The following is an 11,666-nucleotide window of genomic DNA, read 5'->3' on the forward strand; positions in this document are numbered from 1 at the left end:
TATGTGTATATACATATAGACACACACACATAGTTGTTAGTTGCCATTAAGTTGATTTGGGCTCATGGTGATCCCCTGTGTTACAGAGTAGGACTGCTTCATAGGGTTCTTGTGACTGCATTCTAATGGAAGGAGATCACTAGACCTTTTCTTTAGTATTACCCCTGGGTAGGTGCAATCTACTAACCTTTAGGGTAGCAGTTGAATGCAAACTATTTGTGCCACCTAGGGTCTGTGTATCTCTATCTATATATCTCTATATATCTGTATCTATACCTGTACTTGTATCTGTATCTATACCTGTACTTGTATCTGACCTGTACCTGTATCTGTATCTGTATCTATTTCTATGCCTGTAACTGTATCTGTATCTCTACCTAAACCCATGTCTGTCTACGTCTACATCTACGTCTATATCCTGTTGGTGGTTTTTATATAGATGGAATCATAAAATGAATATTCTTCCTTCTGTGACTTGCTTTTATTATTTAGCATTATGATTTTGAGATTAATTCATGCAGCTATAGTTTGCTAGACTTCTAACATTCTGCTTTTTAAATATAAAATTAGTTATATATTTGGTTATTAATGAAGCTTTTGGACTCCTTATAGATTCTTGATATTATAGACAATGCCATTATGAATTTTCCTGAACAAGTTTCCTTATGTATATGCACAATAATGCCTCAGGTGTGTTTACCTAGGAGTACAATTTCTTGGATATAGGGTATGCACAGCTTCAATGCAGCTGAGCAGAGCCAAGTTATTTTCCAGAATGATTATATCAATTTACACCACCCACCTGTGAAGTGTAAAAAATCCCTGTTGCTCTATTCCCTTGCCTAAAGTTAGTGTTTTAATTTTTGCTAGCCTAGTGGGAGTGGAATATTGTTGTAGAGAGATTTTAACTTGATTTTCCCTGAGTACTGTTTGGGATGAAGATCTTTTCTTACGTTTATGTGTAAAACGCCTGTTCATATATTTGCCTAAATTTTTACATGAATTATCTTTTTCGTTCTTTATATAATATGAATACCAATGCTTTTTGATTATATTTTCTGCAAATATAATTTCCAAAGATGCTGCTTGTTTTTTCAGTTTCTGTAAGGTACCATCCGACTAAGCAGAGTGCATAAATTTTAGTTTCTTTTAATGTATTCATCCTTTTTATTACTATTGTTGGTTTTGGTATTGAGTAAGGAGTTTTTCCCTATCCCTTGGGTCATAAAGGTTATCTAGATTTTTGAAAGTTATTTATTTATCTTCACTTTCCACATTTGTGTAATTAATCTGAAATTGATTTTTATATATCACGTTGGGGCAGATATCTGATTTCTTTTTTTTTTTTTTTGTCTGTATGGATAAGCCATTGTCCCAGCATTATTTATATGTTGTTGATTTTGTTTTTGTTGCTTCTTTGTTACTTTGGAGACTCCATCTGTTACAGAGTAGAACTGCTCCATAGGGTTTTCTTGGCTATAATCTTCACGAAAGCAGACCATCAGGTCTCTTTCTTCCACCATCTGCTGGGTATGTTTGAACCGTTAACTTTTTGGTTACCAGCAAAGTATGAACCGTTTGGCACCACCCAGGGACCTTCTTGGCATTATTTTCTGAATAATCTTTCTTTTTGCCAGTGATGTGTCAGGCAAGCTCTTCTATGTAACACTTTTTCAAACATCAGTGAATATGTCTGCAGTTTCTGTTTATTCTAGCTGATGATTTTTTTTTCACTCCTGTGTCAGTAGTACACTGTCTTTGTTACTCTAAATTTATATGAGTCTTGATATTAGCTGTGAACTCACGTTCTTCTCAAAGTGTCCTGAATCTTTTTGGATGTTAGTGTTTTCATATACTTCCTGTAATTAACTTGTTCCATTCCCCAGTAACTCCCAAAGAAAAGTGTGTTCATATCTTCATTGAAACTGCATTATTCTAAAGATGTGTTTATTGCAATTGACATCTTTAAAGTACAAAGAATCCTGTTAATGAACGCAGATTTCTCTATTTATTTATATTTTAATTCCTTTCGTTCAATATTTATCTATTTCCACTGAAGGTTTTTCATATTTTAGTTTGATATATTCTTAAGTATCTTTATTTATATCACAAATTTAAATTTTATATTAAATTGTTAACTGTTTCTAACTGTTGCTGGTATATAAAGATATGATTGACTTTGTTCTGTGTGCCCATAACTTCATTGCTCCCGAATTTTTTTCATTGGTTTTTCAATAGTAGCAGAACCATAAGCCAGGTGCCTCCCGAAAAATGATTATTTCTGAGGCTCCTCTGCCCGGAGGTGTGTCTATGGGACCACACTTTGAGCAATTTGCAGAAATGTGGAGCAGAACTGCCACCTAAGCGCTCTTTTAGGGAAGGGCTAGCCTTTCTCTCTCACTTTTTCTTATTCCTGCTGCCAGAACTTCAGACTCCATGATTTCAGCTTCAGTAACCACTCACCCATGAAGTAAACCCTAGGCTGGAAGCTTTCCACTGAGGATGACAGAGGGAAAAATTAGGTGGAGTATGGGGCTTTGATGACTTTGGAGTTGCCATATCTGCACATCACAAAAAAAAGGCTTCAGACCTCTTTTGCATGTGAGAATAAATCCTTGTCTGCATAAGCCATTGTTTTTCACGTCTCTGTTGTCACCAAGCAAAATTCTCTGACATGAATGGATTTTTTTTAAAAAATACTTTATTGTGTTTTTGGTGAAAGTTTACACAGGAAATTGGGTTCTCATTTAACAATTTCTGTACATATTGTTCAGTGACATTGGTTACATTGTTCATAGTACATCAGCATTCTCCTTATTTCCATTTTGGTTGTTCTGTTTCCATTAATCTAGTTTCCTTGTTCCCACCCCCCACCCCCCCTTGCCTTCTCATCTTTGGTTTAGAGTAAATGTTAACTATTTAGTTTCATCTAGATGATAATTTTGAGGAACAGAGTACTCAGGAGTTATATTACTTATTTTATGGGCCAGTCTGTCATTTGGCTGAAAGGTGACCTCTGGGAGTGGTTTGAGTTCCAAGTTTAAAGCGTACTTCAAGGAGATACTGGTCTCTACCAGTCCAGTAAGTCTGGCCATTTTTTAGGAGTATGAGTCTCGTTTGACACTTTTCTCCCATTCTGTTGGATCATCTATTGGGTTGCTGGTAGAAACAGTTGGTAGTGGTAGCCAGGCACCATCTAGTTTATATCAATGGGTTTTAATTGTAATAGTACCTGCACTTATTAGTTTTTAAGTGTTAAAAGAGTCAGGAAACATGGAACGTAATTTTTTTTTCCTGTTAAATTACAAAGTCATTACTAAATAAGAAAAAAAAAATGGCAGACATTTCTTTCATAAAAATAAAAACAACTTCATTTATTTACAAAATTGTCATCATGAAAAGTACCATTATATGTATTTATGTTTATTCGTGGCTTAAAAATGGATTGGAACGTAGTGAATTGTTTTCTGTAGAATTTTAACAGAATGAGAAGATTTCCTCTATTTCATAGTAGTGTTCACATTAACCCTAAAATGATAAAAATCAAGTTGAAACTTCAAGTATTTTATTTCTTTTAAGGAGAACGGATATTTGTTATCAGCTATCTGCAATGGAACATTTTCTTTGTCAAGAAGCGCTTGCCATTTTAAAGCTGTACAATAGGAAGCATCATTATAAAATGAAGCATTCAAGTTTTGATGATCTGTTTCCTCTCTATTGACAGCTAAGAAAGGCTAAAGGCATGCAGCTGTTACATTCCCATGACGCGTGTACTTCTACCTTTATAGAAATTACGCAGAGTAGTCCCTTTAGTATGCATGAGCTTAGAAAGCAGGCGCAGAGTCATGTTCCTGGAATAGTCTATGATTTTTTTTTTTTTTTTTTCCGTCCAGAATCTCTGATGTCTACCGCTCCCTGGTTTGGGAAAGAAAAATAATGGATGATTCATGAGGGTTCAACGTCGCCAGCTGATACTTTTTACGAGCTGCAGATGGAGCAGTTTCTGTTCAAAAGCAAAGTTCAAGTCTTCACGCAAACAACAATTAGAAAAGTTAATGAGTCTCGTTTTATTTAAATAAGTCTAGTTTAGCTGTGAGGAAGCTCAGTCACTGAGTATGTTATGAGACAACTGAATTTAATTAAGTGTTAGTTTCACAGGTGGGCATCTGAATATCCTCAACTTTCTAGCATTAGATTGGTTTATACGGACCTTTTATCAAGCGTGTTTCTTTTCACCTCTAATTTTCAGTGACATTTTCCATATTCTACTTTCCTGGGCTGTCTTTCAGCTTTATTCATTCTTTCAAGAAATAGATATTGTATGCCTACTATGTGCTAGGCACAGTGTTACGACTCAGAAATTCAGATTTACCACAGAGTGCACAGTGATGCATATTTTAAAATCAGCACAGCATTGGAGAATCAGTACTGTTAGAAGTACACATAGATAATGAGTGTAAGTCATGACTGTCATAGAATCACCACAATATGTTTTAGAGATAAAGTACAAGCATGGCCCTAGACTTCTATGATGTTTATGAGGAGACATGGGAAATTAATTTCTCCAGGCAAATATGCAGAGAGGTTATAGGTATGTGAGAAAAAAAAAAAAAAAAAAAGTCCAGAGACGGGAGTAAAACACCTGACGTTCTTGGCGAGACAGCCTTAGCAGACCTGAAGAGCACTGTGGCGCCGTGTTGAGTTTGGAGAAGTGGGAAAGACAGGATCGTGAAATGCCTTGAAGAATCTGCGTTTTATTAAACACAACGGGAAACTCAATAAATAAATAATTCCGTTTCCGTCCAGTCGCATTCCAACTACAGCAACTCTATAGGGCAGAGTAGAGCTGCCCCCTAAGGTTTCCAAGGAGCTGCTGGTGAATTCAGACTGCTGACCTTTTGGTTAGCAGCTGAGCTCTTAACCACTGTGCCACCAGGGCTCCGTGGGAAACGCAGAAGGGTTTAAAAGAGGAGCATGATTCATTCATTCTCTTTCTCCTTTTCCTCCCTCCCTCCTCCTTCACTCCTTTCTTTCTTTCCTTCATGCGTTCCTTCCTTCCTCCTCTTTACTTACCTAACAGATATTGATTGTATATTTTATGCCAGGTTCTGGGTTACATAGTGTGTAACACACTGTAAATCAGTCACAATTTTCTGTCCTTAGGAAGCTTTTCATTTTCTTTTTAAATTGTGGTAAATACACACACACACAGTGTGCTGTTTTAACCATTAGTCGTTTAGCATTAGGGTTCTTGTCTGGGAGTACAGAAGTGACAGCTGCAACACCAGGCTCCCTGTCCTGGTAGCGCTGGCTATGATAGCTTTAAGACCGGGCTTCCTAACTGGGAGTGCAGTCTACTGCAGCTTCCCTAAGATGACCATGTCTAGTGGGGAATGGGGTGGAGCAGGGAGAAATAGAGAACCAAAGATTTCATATTGTTTTTATGTCCCCCTTTTCTTAACTCATTGCTTGTTTAGATGCGGTAACCCTTTGACTGGTGTCTACAGTTTTGTAACAGTTGCTTCTACCAATTTCTGCTTTATTTTTCTAGGTTTGTTGTGGGGGTACTGGAGTGTGAAGCTGTTTATGCTCCCATCTTGCTGTACCCCATCCTTGGGAAGCTTTTAGTGACTGGCTTAATCAATCTTCTAGAAGAGCATACCAGATAGTGATATTATTGATATCCTATTATTAATGGTTGGAGTCTCTGGGTGGTGCAAAAGGTTAAGCATTGGTGGTTTGAACCCACCCAGAGTTACCTCGGAAGTCAGTCCTGGTAATCTGTGTCTAAAGGTCACAACCCTGAAAACCCTAGGGAGCAGTTATACTCTGAACACATCCAACAACAACAACAATCATTAGTATTCTAATCAACTTGACAATAACGTTCTTAAAGACAAGAAAACTTGGCTTAAAATCAATATTCTTATAAAACCAAGCATCTCATCTTCTGTGGACAATTAATTTTGTTGGTCTGTGAAGAGGAGGAGTTTGAATATACTCACTCTTATACATGAGTGAGTTTTTCCCTCTATTTCTGAAGCATCAAGTCACATGAAAATGGACTGTTCTTAATAGCAGGAAAAATGAGGTACCAAGAGCAAACCAATTGTCATGGATTGAGTTGTGTCCCCCCAAAATGCCTATCAATTTGTCTAGGCCATGATTCCCCGTATTGTGTGACTGTCCACCATTTTGTCATCTGAAGTAATTTCCCTTTGTGTTATAAAGCCTATCTCTATGATGTTAATGAGATGGGATTGGTGGCAGTTATGTTAATGAGGCAGGCCTCAGTCTACAGGATTAGATTGAGTCTTAAACCAATCTCTTTTGAAATATAGAAGAGAGAAGCAAGCAGAGAACATGGGGACCTCATACCATCAAGAAAGTAGTGCCAGGAGATGAGCACATCCTTTGGATCCATACTCCCTGTGCTGAGAAGCTCCTAGTCCAGGGGAAGATTGATGACAAGGACCTTCCTCCAGAGCCAACAAAGAGAGAAAGCCTTCTCTGTCTGGAGCTGGTGCCCTAAATTTGGCCTTATAGTTTACCAGACTGTGAAAGGATAAACTTCTGTATGTTGAAGCCATCGACTTGTGGTATTTCTGTTATAGCAGCACTAGATAACCCTACACTCTTCAGAGCATTTTCTTTTCTCTTCTAGCTTCAAAAAAGATAGTTCCATCCCCTTTTAGCTGAGTTGAATTGTGTACCAATTGCTACAATGCTCTGTAAAGTCATTTCAAGCTTGGTAAGGGAGTGAATTTTTAATTCGAGATAATGCATTAGCTTTAGGCTGAAAGAGGTAAAAATTAATCTTCAACCCATCCTTTAGGAAACAGGGAAAGACAATTAAAATAATGAATGAAAAAGAAATCACAAAAAAACACCATAGATAGGTTCAGTGGAAATAGAATGTGCAAAATGATGCTAGAATTCCCTGTTTCAAACAATGGAACATTTCTCATTAACCAAAGTATAAGGCTTGCATCAGCACCCAAAATGCAATCTTGAAAATGAGTGGAATCCCTGAAGAGTAAAAAATGACAATAACTAGAACAACTGATTTTATTTAAGCTTTAATTAAAGCCAAACTTATTAAAAACTATGAATCAAATTGTCTCTCCTGTCTTGAAGGAAGAATGCAACTAGTTCTCACTAGGTTTCAGGGCTCCCAACTGGTTCATTCTGGTTCGAACCCCTACTGAGAATTTGCATTTCTAACAAGTTCCTAGGCAATGCTAGTGTTGGTTAGGGACGAATTTTGAGAACTACTAGTAGAGCAGTGGTTCTCAACATACATTATACATAAAAATCACCTGGGGATCTCGTTAAAATGTAGATTCTGATTCAGTATATCTGGGGTGAAAATGCAGTTTATCTGTAGGAGTTTAAACCAGAATGAGCCAGTTCTAAGCCTTGCTATGTTTCTGAATTCCAGAGTCGGGTTAATTGCAAGGATAAACACTAAAACAGGAGTCTTCACAGAGAATTTAGCATGCTCACCATAATCAGAGGGCTGTGCGTATAGATTTACAGAACACTGAATGTTCATTTCTAATTGAAAAACTATACACTCTCTGGAAAGAGAAAATTAAAGATTTTAATGACATGAAGTGGATTTGAGCTTTATTAAACAAAAATAATTAACGAGAAACTACTCTCTGTGTTCAGGCAAATGAGGCTCTCAGAGGAAATAAACTTTTTTAATTCATCTCAATCTCATCTTCTTCTTTGGCCCACTTCTATTTAATTTTATTTCAAAAAAATGATCATATTTCCACTGTGTTTATTTTACTATCAATTCCGTCTGTAACAGACTTCAGAGCAGACCAACAGTTAAGGTTATGATATAGAGGAGCATTATTTCAAAGATATAGCAAGAAAGGAAAGTAAAATATAAGGAAACTCAAAAAATATTGAACAAAAAGACAAACAGAAAGTAATGCTTAGTGAATGTTAGATAGGCCAGGGTAAACCTGAGTCTTATTTCCTTTAGTATTTTGTTGTTGTTAGTTGCCACCAAGTTGATTCCAACTCATGGCAAACCCACGTGTGCAGAGTAGAATTGTTCTATAGAATTTTCAAGGCTGTGAACGTTCCAGAGCATATCACCGTGCCTGTCTCCCAAGGCACCTTTGGGTGGGTTTCAACAACAAACGTTTTGGTTAGTGGTCCGTTGCTTAAACATTTGGGCCATCCAGGGACTCCTGCCTCAGTCACAGGCTGGCTCATTTACCTCCCATCCCTCCCACGTTTTCATCATCTTGAGGTTCCTTGTGGATCTTAGATCATTTTCTTTGTTCATTTATTCAAGCATCTATTGCTGCTTATCATATGCATGGACTTCAATACACATATTAATACTAAAGTTTCAGCATTCAAGTATAGAAATTATTTTTCTCATTATAATTTGGATCTTTCTAGGTAAATCTCCTTTTTTCTTTATATTTACTCCTTAAACCAACTTTCTACTAACCAACCAAAAGTCTGCTGCTATTTTTTTTATAGCAGCTGACTGCCTTTTCCTTCTTAGTAAGACAAGCTGTGTTCCTAAACACATTAGGGAACTTCCAGTCTTTCTGAAACGATATTCACTATTAAATTAGTCTCTTTCTGCTTCTTAATTTCTTCATTATTGTTATCTGTGTCATTCATCTTGATTAGCTAAGAGTGATATCAATTCCCATGATGTTTTTCCTAAATATCATTTATCTTAGTTCATATATTACTTGAACTTTAATTTAGTATGATTTCAACTATATAAATGAACCAACATCAGTCAGGCCTTGTGACAAATAGAAAATTATTTCTAGCAGTTACTTTAAAATAATTTTTAGTTTAGAAAAATTTTATACTTTTCATAACTCTACAATATTAATACATTTGTTTTACAAATTTCAAATCTTGTCTTTATCTGCTTCTCAACTGCCCTTAATTTTTGTTGTAACTGAATTTAATCTTACTTGTTTTATAACTCCCTGAATAATTTTGTATGGGTGTATGAAATCAATAAAAATATAGACAGACATTTTCTATTCAGTGGATGTTTTATAAAGAGACAATAGTCATAAAATGCCAAATATTTGCCTCATGTATATCCATTAAATTTTAATTTTTTTTAAAACTTTGTGGGAAAGTTTCCCAACAAATATATAAGAAACAGAATAATAGATGTGATGTACCTTTAAGTGTAAAATCTTTCATAACTCAAATGTAACTACAGTGTGACCTGTAGCTGTGCGCTGTGAAGCTGATTTCATCCCATAGAGACGCTATATAACGGAGAACCGCCCTATAGTGACCGAGGCTGTATTCTTTAAGGGAGGAGATCAGCAGGTCTTTTCTTGCTCAGAGCCACTGCTACGTTCAAACTGATGAACTTCAAGGTTAGCAGACGAGCCCTGAACCACTGCACCACCAGGGCTCCTACAGGGTGAGATAGACGGGCGTTAATAAAATCAGTGTATTTAGCTTTACAATTTTAGTGTCCTAATTCCAGAGCTTCGAACCAGTTTGTTCCTGTTCGAACCTCTGCTGAGAATATGCATTTCTAACAAGTTCCCTGCTGAGAATTTGCATTTCCTCCCCAGATATACTGCATCAGGATCTACATTTTAACAAGATTCTCAGGTGATTCTTATGTATAACATCCTGTGAATGTGTTAGAAATGCAATTCTCAGGAGGGAACTGATTAGAAATGCAAATTCTCAGCAGGGTTTGAACCTGAATGAACCTGCTTGAAGCCCTGGTTAATTCAGCTCTATGACATCTCTCTAAATAAAAACAAAAGAATAAATAAATAGTAAGTTTATGTATACATTTCTCATCGTGAAAATTTTCATACTAAAACACATTGATTTAAATTAATTAGCAACAGAGCAGGTGCAAAAGATGAAATAATGGAAAGCCTGTTTTACAAACTATTTGACATCATTTTATTTCTAATAGTGGCAAATGCCTAACATATGATATAATTTGATGTAACTGCTAATGATTTGCTAATACACTGAAGTTTTTCTTATCTCCTATAATAAATACACATTTAGAAATAGCCAACTCCTTTTATGTAAATCTCCTTAATATAATTCATTTTTAAGTGGGAAAATATTCCTTCTCTAGTTTGTGTTTACATAATTAATTTGTTCTGTACACCCTTTATCCAGAGACAGGTTAAAGTTTAGCGTAAATGTAGTTCTGTTGAGTTTTCCTGAGTGGCAAAATCATCTCCAACAATCCACCAAAAAGACTTCTGCTATTGGCCAAAATATTGTCATCTGCAACCAAAAAGCCTTGTGCTATTTTGGTAGCAGATGGCAATCTTTTCCGTATTAATAAGACAAGCTCTGTTCCTCAGTGTATCAAAGAGACTTACACACTCTTTCTCTCGCCTAGTGACAAAATCAGTTGCTATTTTGAGTCAAGACCCAATGTTAACCCTTCCAGGTACACTGTGCCAAATCATGTTCTCTGTTTTCAACATGTATTATATCTAGGCTGCTACATACTCTCAGAACATTTGCATTTTTTAGATTTTTCAGCATTCAGCTAAAATTTTATTAGAGAAATTAAAGGAAACATAGCCCTCACTCATGACATTAGACAGATAGATAGCTGACGTCAAGTTGACATGACTCACGGGGACCTTGCGCACAACAGAGCAAATGGTTGCGTGACTCTGAATCGTCCTCACCGTTGTCGATTGTCGCCATGGTCTAGTCCATCTCTGCAGGTATTGTGCCAGTCTGTCTCACCAGGGGTTTCCCTCGTCCTTGCTGGTACGATGTCCTCCCGAGGTGATCGATCCCGAGGCAGACAAGTTGGGCAATGTTCTGTTGTGATCAGTGAGGTTTTCATTAGCTGAGTTTCAGATGCAGATCTATCCTAGTGTGTCGTAGTCTGGAAGCTCCAATGAAACCTGTCCACCGCGGGTGACTCTGCTGTTATTTGAAATACCAGTGGCTTAGCTTCCAGTATCCCAGCAACACGGAAATCACCACGATATGGCAAACTGCCAGAGGGGTGGTGGATTCAAGACTATCAACCTAAAATGAGGCTATCTCTTAATTATGTGCAGGGAGTTATAGGTAAAATGTTTTGACTCTTCACGTTTATATTTAGAGAAATTTTAAAAATACTCTTGAAAAAGTACTAAGTAATGGCCACTATTATTTAATAAAATGTCTGCTTATGAATTAATTAGAATTCTCTCAGATCCAAGTGACTGAAACCCACTCAAACTAGTTAAGAAAGACAATAGACTGATTTTCTCAATAAAATGGAGAATCTAAACAGATGTAATGATGAACTTAACCCATTGCCATCGAGTTGATTCCAGCTTATAGTGACCCTATAGGACAGAGTAGACCTGACCCACAGGGCTTCCAAGGCTATAAATCTTTATGGAAGGAGACTGCCACACCTTCCTCCTGCAGACCAGCCGTTAGGTTTGAATCGCTAACCTTTTGGTTAGCAGCCAAGTGCTTAACCACTGCACCACCAGGGCTCCTCGGTGATGAATTTAGGCACAGCTAAATCCAAATGTTCAAGTGATGTTATTAAAAAGTCTTCTGTACCCTCCTTTTACCTCTGATGTTTAATTTTATTTTACTCAGTTTTTGGCGGGTGTGAAGGCGTGGTTGACATTGTTCTCAATCAATCCCTC

This window comes from Trichechus manatus, unplaced genomic scaffold (assembly GCF_000243295.1).
Source record: "Trichechus manatus latirostris isolate Lorelei unplaced genomic scaffold, TriManLat1.0 scaffold00152, whole genome shotgun sequence".
Classification (NCBI taxonomy): Eukaryota; Metazoa; Chordata; class Mammalia; order Sirenia; family Trichechidae; genus Trichechus; species Trichechus manatus.